A 13,342-nucleotide genomic window follows, 5' to 3' on the forward strand; every position below is an offset into this window, starting at 1 on the left:
GCACATAGGCAGGCAGGATTACCTCATGCCAAACCTCTCCAGCAGGCAGAAGAATGTAAGGGGGAGGGTATTCCTATACTGAAATTCACTGTATAAAAGTTGGGTGAGCCCCAGTGTATGTGTGTATTCCCATGGTAAAGGGAAGCACCCAACTTTGCATTGTTGTACAATAAATGTTCTTTGTTCTCAATTTTTGTCTCGAGCAATTTCTCTGAAGGTACATCTATTTCTAACAAATGGGGGCTCGTCCAGGATCACACTCCCTCCACTGACAGAGTGCCCGACGGCGGGGGTAGGTGAACCCCAGCTGATTCAGCTGGACTCACGGACGGAGGGTGACTGGTCAGTGGATGAAGCGAGTGATATCCGAGAAGAGGCATTGAGAACAAACAACGAGAGGAAGTTAAGGAAGCGGGCTAGAGATTGCTACTGGAACTCGGTAAGAGGAATTCTACTTGCCTGTTAGTATGGGAAGTGTGGGTAGCAAGGAAGAGAATCCTAGTGAAGGATGTGAGAATCAGATAACCACGTACAGCCCATTGGGATTAATGTTATCTGATTATGGCTCGGGAAGAGCCCGTGGAAAGAACAAACTGACCATGGTCAGGTATTGTTGTATAGAATGGGTTAAAAGCCCGATTAAAGGGAGTTCCGTATACTGGCCAAAGTTCGGATCCGATGATGACTGGATGTGTCAAGCCTTGAACATGTGGCTCTATCAAAACCAGAAAGATAATCTTGAGAGCAGGGAATATGCAGCCTGCTGGCTCAGGGAACCATTCAATCAATTGCTTTTGAATGAGAAAGAATGCAAGGACAAGAGAGATGAGGAACCTTTTGTCCCTGAATCACAAGGATGGGATGTGTTACATTCCCTTCCTCCACCTTATGTTCCTCCTATGCCGGCTCCTATCTTTCCTCCCCCTCCTATGCTCTACCCTTCTGCACCTTTCCCTCCTCCCCCACAGATAGAGAAAAGAGAAGAAAGTAGGAGTGGTATGATGACCCTTCACAAAGTACTCGATTACCACCTCTATTGACAAGAGAGAGAGGCAACTTTAATTTAGAGCAGTGTGAGACCCTCCAGGAAGAAAGGGCAGAACCCTTTGATTCATTTCCCAGAGAGCAGGAACCTAGACATAATAAGCCAGAAACTAACTGGATGAGACCTTTACGGGAAGTTCCCATAGGAGGGGGTCTCGGTTTTGTAAATGTGCCCCTAACTAGTCCAGAGGTGTGTAATTTTAAGAGAGAATGCCCAATGCAAGCCAGGGAGACACGACCTTATGCACCGATGTGTTGGAATATAGGGGTTAATTAATCATAGAAAATATGTAGAATATATGCTTATGTACTATTCAGTTTGTATACATGAATCAAGTACAATCTTCTTCAGCATGATGCTGAACCAAGCCATGAAAGACCCCAACAATGAAGACGCTGTTTACATCCGGTACCGCACGGATGGCAGTCTCTTCAATCTGAGGCGCCTGCAAGCTCACACCAAGACACAAGAGAAACTTGTCCGTGAACTACTCTTTGCAGATGATGCCGCTTTAGTTGCCCATTCAGAGCCAGCTCTTCAGCGCTTGACGTCCTGCTTTGCGGAAACTGCCAAAATGTTTGGCCTGGAAGTCAGCCTGAAGAAAACTGAGGTCCTCCATCAGCCAGCTCCCCACCATGACTACCAGCCCCCCCACATCTCCATCGGGCACACAAAACTCAAAACGGTCAACCAGTTTACCTATCTCGGCTGCACCATTTCATCAGATGCAAGGATCGACAATGAGATAGACAACAGACTCGCCAAGGCAAATAGCGCCTTTGGAAGACTACACAAAAGAGTCTGGAAAAACAACCAACTGAAAAACCTCACAAAGATAAGCGTATACAGAGCCGTTGTCATACCCACACTCCTGTTCGGCTCCGAAACATGGGTCCTCTACCGGCACCACCTACGGCTCCTAGAACGCTTCCACCAGCGTTGTCTCCGCTCCATCCTCAACATCCATTGGAGCGCTCACACCCCTAACGTCGAGGTACTCGAGAGGGCAGAGGTCGACAGCATCGAGTCCACGCTGCTGAAGATCCAGCTGCGCTGGATGGGTCACGTCTCCAGAATGGAGGACCATCGCCTTCCCAAGATCGTATTATATGGCGAGCTTTCCACTGGCCACCGTGACAGAGGTGCACCAAAGAAAAGGTACAAGGACTGCCTAAAGAAATCTCTTGGTGCCTGCCACATTGACCACCGCCAGTGGGCTGATAACGCCTCAAACCGTGCATCTTGGCGCCTCACAGTTTGGCGGGCAGCAGCCTCCTTTGAAGAAGACCGCAGAGCCCACCTCACTGACAAAAGGCAAAGGAGGAAAAACCCAACACCCAACCCCAACCAACCAATTTTCCCTTGCAACCGCTGCAATCGTGTCTGCCTGTCCCGCATCGGACTGGTCAGCCACAAACGAGCCTGCAGCTGACGTGGACTTTTTACCCCCTCCATAAATCTTCGTCCGCGAAGCCAAGCCAAAGAAAACTATTCAGTTTGTATACATGAATCCAGTACTATGTAACAATTTAATATTTACCTCATGGTGAAGGGAAAGAGTAATGTAAGTAAGGGACACCACAGTATGTAGCAAAATTGGCTGATTACAGTAGGTTTAGAATTGCCTGCTCCCAAAATACAAAAGAGATGTATGAAACAATTTAGTAGGAATGTTAAGACAGAAGGAGGTGTTGATTAGCACAAACAAAAGAATCCTGACAAAGACTGTCAGAAACAAAGAGAATGGAATCAGTAAGAAGCTAAGACAGAAGGAGATGTTTAGTAGAACAGAAGAACAGATGAGAACAAAGAAATAATTAGAAATATCTGGGATATGAATTGATTTCTGATCAAAACCACAGGATATTCTGACCTTGAAGATTAAAAAAAATGGGAGCTCTACACCCCAGATAACTGCAGAGCAGGAAATTACTTGTGATAAAGCTCATGCAAGAAATCTAGCAAAGAAAGCCAACTTTTGTTCTGTATAAGGTTGAGCTATATAAACTGTAGAGACTGGACAGTAGAGGTCAGTCTTGGGGAATAGCTCACTGTGCAGGTGACCTATGAACTAATGTCTGAACCAGAGCTCTGTTAAGCTTTATTCTTATGCTGTGTAATAAACTGATTCTCCTATCACTTCATTTAACAAACACGCTGGACTCAAACGACACATAGACTAAATTAAGGGTAGGGTAAAGCCAGAGTCCGACAGATGAAGCAGATTATGAATAGGGGGGGTCACGGTTCTCAGTCAATACACACCGTGAGGCTGCACGGAGAACCATTAGTAAATTTAAGCATAGGACCCCACAGTGACAAGATGGTATTTTTAGTTGATTCCGGGGCAACCTGGTCTAGTATTTTACATCAACCCAAGGGTGTTAGGATAGAAGGGACAGTGATAGTTTTGGGAGTAGGAGGAAGAGATTTTACAGTCCCTGTATTAAGAGATGTGAGAATTCAAATGGGCAACAAGATAATCACAGAGGATCTTCTACTAGTTCCCCAAGCTGGAGTTTGTTTGTTAGGACGAGATTTACAGGACCAATTGGCTATCGGCACCAGACCACAAGAATCAAGTATCGGGGTTCAACTATATGTATTAAGCGAGGAAGATCGAGAACTTATAAATCTGAAAGTATGGGCAGAAAAAGGCAATAGAGGAGTGTTAGATATTCCTCCCCTGCAAGTTACTCTAAAAGATCCTGAGCAAGTAATTAGACGAAAGCAGTATCCAATTCCGATGGCTGGCCAAAAGGGGCTGCAGCCAGTAATTGACCAGTTGGTGAAAGATGGTATACTCGAACCTTGTATGTCACCTTTTAATACCCCAATTTTACCTGTCCAAAAACCAGACGGTACCTACCGATTAGTGCAGGACTTGAGGGAGCTAAACAAGATTATTCTCACCCATCACCCAGTTGTACCTAATCCCTATACAATAATGGGTAAAATCGATCCCCATAGTAAATGGTTTAGTGTGATTGACCTCAAAGATGCTTTCTGGACCTGTCCATTAGCAACAGAGAGCAGAGACATGTTTGCCTTTGAATGGGAAAATCCTTTTACTGGACGCAAGAATCAATACCGGTGGACTGTCCTTCCCCAGGGCTTTACAGAATCGCCAAATTTATTCGGTCGGGTCTTAGAATCCTCAAGGATGTGCTGAACAATTAGATCAATTTTTGGGACCAAATACATATACCTGGGATGAGTTAACATCTATCTTTAAAACACTCTTTACTTTGGCATGACCAGCTTTTACAGATCACACAAGAAGCATTTGTCCAGAGGTCTGAGGATAAGCAGAAAGGAAAGGCTAAGATTTTGATGCAGGCAGTCAAGGGAGTAGTGGAGGAACAAGGAAAGGGTAGGGACTGTGTGCCAGCTCCTGGACATTGGGAGAAGCGCCGGGAGTGGGAGAGTAGAGAACAGAGATAATTTCATAAATCACAACTTCACACTTCAGTCACTGACCGATATTAATTAAAATTCATGCTGAAATGTGAATGTCATAAATATGTAAGATAAAGAGATCTGATGTGTAAAGTTGCTGTACCAGCCAGTTGAAGGGGGAGTGTGCATGCCCCTTTAAGCACATTGTGGCACTTGAAACTGAGGCTTCAGGCTCCTGTCTTACAGTTAGAGGTATGGAGCCCTATCAATAGATTTAGTATATTTCTTCTACACATTCAGCAGTCAAGGTCCGTGAGTTTAAAGATCGCCCACCTCTGGAGAATAAAGAAACCTCTGGGGATTCCAATAATTTTAATGATTGATTTCTCTGGTGCATTTTCCTCCGGCGTGAAATTAATGCCTCAACACAATTTCTCTGTATTGCCGCTGTAATTTAGTTCATGATAACTCCCCCCCCCCCATTCACCAGGTTTATATTTAAATCCAGTCGTGCGGAAGTTACATTGTAAATAATCACGAAGGTAAACCCTGCGCGACTGGATTTAGCTTAATGGAGAAATAAACCTGCGAACTGGTCTATGGTGGTGTGTGAGTACTGCAATAGGTGGAATATGATTTAAATTGGTGGCATAGTTCAGAACAATTGGGTGCATAGGAATAATAATATCATTAATAGCTCACAGATCTTGTACCAGATGCTATTCAGTACGTCTCGGCTTCAGGACTGGAAGATTGGCATGTTACAGAGAAATTGGCATGGCACCAATATTTCTTGATTCAATAATGACTCCACAAGCTCCAGGATTCATGCAGCAGAACTTTTAAGTGGAATATAATAGAAACTAGCCTGTACTTAAATGATTGTGTGTGCAATCTTCATAAGAACATATTTTAAATTTTTTTGGTGCCGGTTTTACAGACTGTTTTAAATAAGGCCAGCTCCTGTGAGCTGTGGCACAAAGCATTTAATGTTTAAAATTACAATACCGATGTTAAGTAATCGTCAAATTCGTTGCCGTCGGCAGTGACAAAGACATGTCTTATTCCCACTCGGCTATTTTAAAATAAATTCATTTAGAATATAGTTAATATCAGTCGCTGAATCATTATGGCTAATTGTGTACTTAAGGCAGAACTAAAGGTTGAATATGTTTTAAGTTCTCTCGCAGGGGCTCTTGTGCTGCAGTGTCTGTTATGTACTCACTCTAACAAATTGCAGGTTGGTTGCCCCATACAGACAAGCAGCTTCAACTGCGTTTTAATAAGGTGTAATATATTCAAAACCCATGGAAATATGGTTTGTGTTTCTTTTTACAATTTTTCTAAATATAACATTTACACTAACACAAAGAAAAGTCAGGTTGTTATGGTAAACGGTACCTTGCCCCAGAACGATTTTGGAAACTATTGTAAAACAAAACCAGATAAGGCATTAAATTGCAGCTATTCACTTTTAATTAGCATTTCACCAAGTAAACAGGATCGTGAACTAATAAATCCTGAGAATACATGGGCAGTTAATTAAGACAGAAGGGTTTATTAGTTCCAAACCCACCCCTAGAATATCCTATTCATTTTATTAAATCTGGTGATTGGGTTTATGTCAAAGCATGGCAAGATAACCAACTGAAACCAGTCTGGGATGGCCCCTATTGTGTACTTTTAATTACAGACACTGCCGTGCAAACGAATGAAAAAGGCTGGAACCACATCCAACGAATTAAACCAGCTACTGAACCACAGAATAACAACATTGATAATCTACCCTCCACCTGACATGCAGTCCTTCATCCTTCTGATCTCAAAGTTACACTACGCCGGGATAAAGTGCCGTAATGTTGTTTTTACCATTTACTGTATTGTTTACTTGTTGCTTGCCAATTTCTGGGACATCACTTAATTACTCACAATGTATTAAGTCCTCCTGGAATAGGGGCAGCAGAGGTCACAATTTTTTACCTTTAGAATGTAGAGCATAGATATAATGTATAGTCATAGTGGGATATGGGTTAACAAGGGATTCCAAAACGGACCAGGGGAACTGAACAGCTTTCGAGGAGTAGATTTAATTTGTATTTTAGTTTACACAGGTATTAAAGACAGGAGTTTTAAAAGGTTAGCACAAAGGAGATGGTGGGACAAAGACAGGCAGAATGCTAGTCAGGATTGTACATGTCGCAGAGAGAGAGAGTTAATACGTCTGCAGACAGACAGGCTTGGACTCACAAGTTCAATGATACTTATGCTAATGTTAGCAGACAAGCTGCAACACCCAGGTTAAACGATAAGAAACAATCCTCTCCAACTTGGTCTCTTCTCAAACATCCTTTGGGTCTCTCATACATTCAGAATGACAAACACCACCCCGTTAAGGGGAGCACCAGTTACAAACGACGTGAGCTGCTACAGAACTTTAAAGCTGCTTGGCATTTAAATCATTTAATCAGACTCCAGACAGCCTTGAACATCATCATCAAACGGAGATCGGTGGCCCTGAGTTTCAGGGCTGAAGAGGAACGGCAGATACAAGCCACAATTCAATGGAACCGCCTGGCTCTCGATTACTCGTTGGCTGCTGAAGGCAGCGTTTGTGAAAGACTGACTAAGGACAATGCTCACAACAGTCAGGCTGTTAAAGACATTTCTTCAGGAGTTCGAAAAGCTTCCCATACCCAGGTACAGACTTGGCAACCTTGGTCTGGTGTGGGATGGACTAGACTTTTTATTTGTAACTGGAGTCTGATACCCACAGCCCTTATAGCAGCTGGACTCGCTATCCTAACCATTATGGTGCTCCCCTGCCTAAAGACTTGTGTACTATTCTTAATTCATCGACCCCCTCGCCAGAACACAATCACCCAAAGGATGTGTGTTTCCCAACTTTCATCCGAAGATACTGAGACTGCAGTCCGTTTATTGACCAGCTGGGAAAAACACCAAATTGTCAAGTAAGTGTTGGAATCTAGGGGTTAAAACATTATGAAAGAAATGATTAATTAATAAGTTTATATGTACTGCATGGTTCAGGGAAAAAGAGGAATGTGATTAAGTGGCAATCACAGCATGGAGCAAAGTTGGCTGAGCAAAATTGTCTACTCCCAAAATACAGGGAGAGGAAATGCATAAAACGATTTAGGAGGAATGCTCAAACTGAAGGCCAGACCAGAACAAAGAATGGCCTGGAAGAAACAAAGGGAATGGAAAACCAGTCTAGGAGGAAGATTAAGGCAGGAGGAGGTGTTAAAGAGAACAGCAGAAATTGGCCAGACAAGAACAGAATGGTGATTAGAAATATCTGGGGATGAATTAATTTCTGATCCAATCAACAGGATAGTCTGGCTTGGAGGATTAAGATGGGAGCGCTACACCCCAGATATCTGCAAAATAGGAGATGACTTGTGATAACCCTTATGCAAAAAGATCTAGCAAAGGAAGACAACTTTTGTTCTGTATGATAAGGTTGATCTATATAAACTGAGCCAACTGGACAATAGGGGTCAGTCTTGGGGAATAGCTCACTGTGCAGGTGACCTATGAACTAATGACTGACCCAGAGCTCTGTTAAGTTTTATTCTTGTGCTGTGTAATAAATTGACTGTTGAACCGAATACCTTCTCCTATCACTTCATTCAAAGAACACGCTGGACTCAGACTACACATAGACTAAATTAAGAGTAAGGTAAAGCCAGAGTCCGACAATTTGGTGACCCCGACGTGATGAAGATGGAGAAGTGACGGAAGAAAAAGATACGAAACACCGGTCGATTGTGGTGTGGTGATAACAACAAGTGACCGTTCAACAAAGGGAGGTAAGCAGACGCCTGTTTAAACGAAGTTCTGCTATTGGCAACGATAAAATTGTGTGTTGTCACTACTCTGCAAAAGCCCTAGTTAAAGCCAAAGAATAAAATAAAAGGGGGTTGGAGTCCCCCTAGTAGAACAGGGTTGGAGTCCCCTGTAGAAAAAAGGGGGTTAGAGTCCCCCTAGTAGAACGGGGTTGGAGTCCCCTCGTAGCGATCTCGAGAGATAGGTTTAGACACTTGGCCAATTAGAATAAGGTGTATTGCGATAGTTATTTGTTTCTATAGTGTGTAATAAGTATTTGATTACGGATCATGTGCCATAGTAGTGTATAAGTATCTGTATAAGGTGCATTGTGATGGTTATTTGCTTCTATAATGTGTAATAAGTATTTGATTAAGGATCGTGTACCATAGTAGTGTATAATCAGTATCTGTATAAGGTGCATTGTGATAGTTATTTGTTTTTATAGTGTGTAATAAGTATTTGATTACGGATCATGTGCCATAGTAGTGTATAAGTATCTGTATAAGGTGCATGGTGATGGTTATTTGCTTCTATAGTGTGTAATAAGTATTTGATTAAGGATCATATATCATAGTAGTGTATAATCAGTATCTGTATAAGGTGTATTGTTTTATAGTTATTTGCTTCCATAGTGGATAAGTATCTGTTTAGGAATCGTCTAGTGTATCATAATAGTTTATAATAAGTATTTGTTTAAGGATTGTGTACAGTGTGCCGCTGGTGTTTATAATAACGTGGGAAGGGTCGAAGTAAATTGCAGGGTGTCAAAATCCTACCAGGGGAGAGACCCAGTGAAGTACGAAGTCTAAAGGGTTAAAGATCAGAACGGAGATGGAAGGAGTAAATAGGGATGTAGGGCAAGAGCTCGGGGGAGACAGAGGGGTTCCCCCATCTGTAAACCGACAGTGGGAAAAAACAAGGAATCAATTACTGGGAGGATTACCGAAGGGAGAGGAGGTACAGGCTATGGCACGGTACGAACAGATATGGAGAGAGCTGCAGAATCAGGGGAAGGTACCACGAGGGTTTGAAAAAATCCGGCTGGTACTGTACTTAGGAGAAGCAGAGAGGGAAGCAGCCAAGGAGGTACAGGAACATGAGGCAAAAGGACAAGGATCTATATGGAATAGAAGAAGGTTTAAACAACAGAGAGAAGTGAAGGAACAGAGAAGGGCAGATTTACACATTATGACATTGGCTTGCATGGCTGTGGAAGCGAACCTTCAACATGATATTAAAAAGGGATCCCATAACACTAAGGAGAATACGGGGGAGGTGAAGCCGTCAGCCCCGTTATATCCAGAGTTACCGGAGACATTGCCAACACCTTATCCTATTCCCCAAATGCCAGCGATGCAGATAAGTGAGGGAATAGTGAATGTCACTGAGTTAACAGGTCCAGAACTACATGAGGCGAAGGAGAGACTGAAGAGAGTTGCGCAGGAGAGAGTGGAGGAAACAAAAGAGTGGGTGCACGAAGTACAAAACGATAGATGTGCAGTAAGGAAAAATAGTAGGGGCTTGGGAAGTACAGATGAGAGAGAGCTGGGACAAGAAGAGGAGAATAGGAAGGGAAATGACCCAGCGAGTGTCAGATGGGAGCAGGAGAGAGAGCAGAACGAGGAAACTGATATAGCTAGTGTGAGTGTTGAGAGTGAAGAGGAGGAACAGCCAGTCACGATCAGGGGGAGCATGATCACACACAGAAGACAGAGTCAGGATAACCCTCGTTCCCCTTTGGGATATGCGTTGCGGGACAGGGAGGAAGTACGGCTTCCAGAAAGGTATAGACAGATGCCGCTAATTTATGAGGGTCCGCAAATTGGGGAAAGGTATCAACCCTTCTCATTCACCGACATGAATTGTATTTTGGACAAAATGCCACCTCCGACTGAGGGAGGTGGAGCGTGGATGGGAAAGTTCTGCCAATATACGATGGGACATAAGATAGCCATAGGGGATTGGAGAGCATTATTGGGTAAACAGCTTGGGCTGTGGGAGATACAGCAGGTAGAAATGATCGCAGGAATCACTAGGTGCCTCGATGCCGAGCCATTTGCCAACCATGCTACGGCAGTAGGAGGGGCAATGAGAGATAAGTTCCCCGTTCCCCCCGGTGTCATGCAGTCCCTGACCTTTTCCATAAAGGAGGATGAGGAGATCTTGACTTTTTTGAGTCAGTGTAAGGAGAGTTGGACGGATAAAGCAGGAGTCCACCCAGCCACAGATCCCTTGCAGACTACACTCTTTAGGTCTGCAGTAACGAGCGGACTGCCAGCTGGAGTTAGGGAGGCGTTAGAGAATAACCCTGATATTCCTGGCTGCTCGAATGAGCAATGGTAAAAACATTTGACCCATCACATGAAACGTTACAGGGCTAAGCAAAAGGAGGACAAACCAACTACGGAGTCGGCACAAGTGCAACTCCTTAAGCTTCAATTGGAAGAGGCTAGGAAAAAGGCAAATGAGACAAAAAAGAATTCCTCAAAGGGTGCGAACCAGATGATTCAGCAGCCACTGCAGCCACCACAAGGGAATAATATGAGTTGGCACCCGGCCCCATATTGGGCACCGGGTCCCACCTATGTGGCCAGAATGGGAGGTCCAATGGGGGGATTCCGAGTAAGAGGGAGAGGTCGGGGTGCTCCACGAATGCAACCAGCCGTATGTTTTGTATGCGGTCAGCCAGGACACTGGAAGAGAGACTGCCCCCTAGCTTGGGATCCTCGGGACACTGGGGGAAGGGGATATGGACCACCACAAAATGAGCATTGGGTCCAGCCCCAGAGATCGTCAGTGCCACCCCCAGTACATCAGGCACCCTATGCGGCTCTAGCTCCGAAGAGACAATTCCCTTTGCTGACAGAGGAGGAGCAATATTCCCCACAGTGACGGAGCCCGAGCACCCACGAGCAGGCTAGGTTGGCAGACCCTTTCCTGCAGATTAAAGTAATGGACATGGAAGTATCCTTTTTAGTGGATACAGGAGCCAGATTTTCAACACTCACTGGCACTGAATTTCAAGATAAAACATCATCCTCTAGCGTCCAGCTGATAGGGTTCTCGGGTCCACCAGAAAATCTGCCGTTTTCTACACCACTAGTCGCTTCGGTGGCGGGACAGACTTTTACACATCAATACATTTTGTCAGCCAGGTGCCCTACCAATCTTTTGGGCAGAGACCTGTTGGTCAGGTGCGGAGCATCGATCCTTTGTGGACCCAGCGGAATAGAGGTCACCTTTCCAAATGGATATTCTATGAACTGTTCAGTAACTACACTTCATTCCGGTTCTCAGATGTTGTTGGCAGCAGCTGGAGGATCCATGTCTGAGGGACAATGGGCTGACATTTACTGGGGGCTGTTGCAACCAGAGGACCCACTGAAGGGAGGGCTGCTAAAGCCTTATAATCAATGGAAGCCGTGGATCCAGACGTTACACCCGTATACCCCGCCCTCGGACCCCCCCCCATATGACCCTCTTTTACGATAGGGATGGGGATGAAATGTATCAGCATGCCTTTTATGAAGAGGTAGAGGACGTGCAATGGGAGATTAATTCGGACTACATAGTGGTAGGAAAGGAGGGAGTGGCCGCTGCGGTGGCACTGACATCTGAACAGCTGGAATGGTATGAGATGGCAGGTGAGGCCATTCCTCATGTCACCCTTGCAATTGGCACTACTCATCAGGCAAAAGATTTGGGACCGATGTGTCGGAACTTGAGGTCCTTTAGTGACTGGTCTGACACCCAAATACCGACAGTGCAGTTCTCCTCATCTGGTCAGGCATACAGAATTTTGTCCCCGACATTTGATCGAGTCCTCCTTGAGCATAGACAGATTGAACGCTTTCATGGTAGAGAGAAGATGGATCACCCCGACTCGGCCCCGATGCTAGATTCTCTCCCTGAGAACCTGTGGTCAATGGGATCAGCAGATGTGGGTTTTGATCCCATAACCTTTGAACTGTCAGATTACACCCCTATTTGGCAGATGCAGTATCTCCACAAACCTGAAGCTGAGGAAGGTTTGGCAGATACCATTGATGGCCTTATGTATTCAGGGGTGTTGGAACATTCGCGTTCTAGTTGGAATACACCCATCTTACCTGTTCCGAAACAGGACACGGGCAAATATTGGATGGCCCAAGACTTAAGGCGCATCAATGGTATTGTGCGAACACCCACAGTTTCAGTACCAAACCCATATACTGCCATGACTGCTTTAACCCCTAACCACAAGTGGTTCTCTTGCATAGATTTAGCGAATGCTTTCTTTTGCTTGCTGCTGGCAGAACCATTAAGAGATGTGTTTTCGTTCACGTATAGAGGTAGAAAGTTGCGGTATACTAGGCTTCCGCAGGGCTTTATCTTATCTCCAGGGATTTTCAATCAGGTGTTGAAAGAACAGCTGGGGGGGCTAGCACTACCAGGTAGGGTAGTTCTGATCCAGTATGTAGATGACATCCTATTAGCAGCACCTGATCATACTTCCTGTTTGGAGGCCACCTGTCTCCTGCTAGTGCAGCTGTTCAAGGCAGGCTTTAAAGTCTCTTGCTCAAATCTGCAATGCTGCAGACAGGTGGTCACCTTTTTAGGGAGAATGGTCTCAGCGAAAGGCACAGGGATTTCCCCTGCACATCGAACAGCGATACTACATCATCCAAAACCAAAGACAGTAAAAGAGATGCTTTCGTTTTTGGGTTTGTCAGGTTATAGTAGGCAGTTTATCCCATCGTATGGTGAGTTGACACATCCACTGCGAACTTTGGTGAATGAGCAGGGGATGAGGAATCTGGGAGCTGCACTTGATTGGACTGCACAGGCTGAGATGAGTTTTATTCTATTGAAGCAAGCTCTTACAACAGCTATAAATTTGGCGATTCCAAATTATAAACTACCTTTCTTTTTGGATGTTTCTGAAAAAGCACACACAATTGATGGTGTTCTTTTTCAGAAAAAAAGGGGGTGGAAGATGTGTGCTCATGTATGTGAGTATCACACTAGACCCGACGGAAGACAGGCACCCACCATGTACGAGACATGCAG

This window comes from Narcine bancroftii, chromosome 5 (genome assembly GCF_036971445.1).
Source record: "Narcine bancroftii isolate sNarBan1 chromosome 5, sNarBan1.hap1, whole genome shotgun sequence".
Classification (NCBI taxonomy): Eukaryota; Metazoa; Chordata; class Chondrichthyes; order Torpediniformes; family Narcinidae; genus Narcine; species Narcine bancroftii.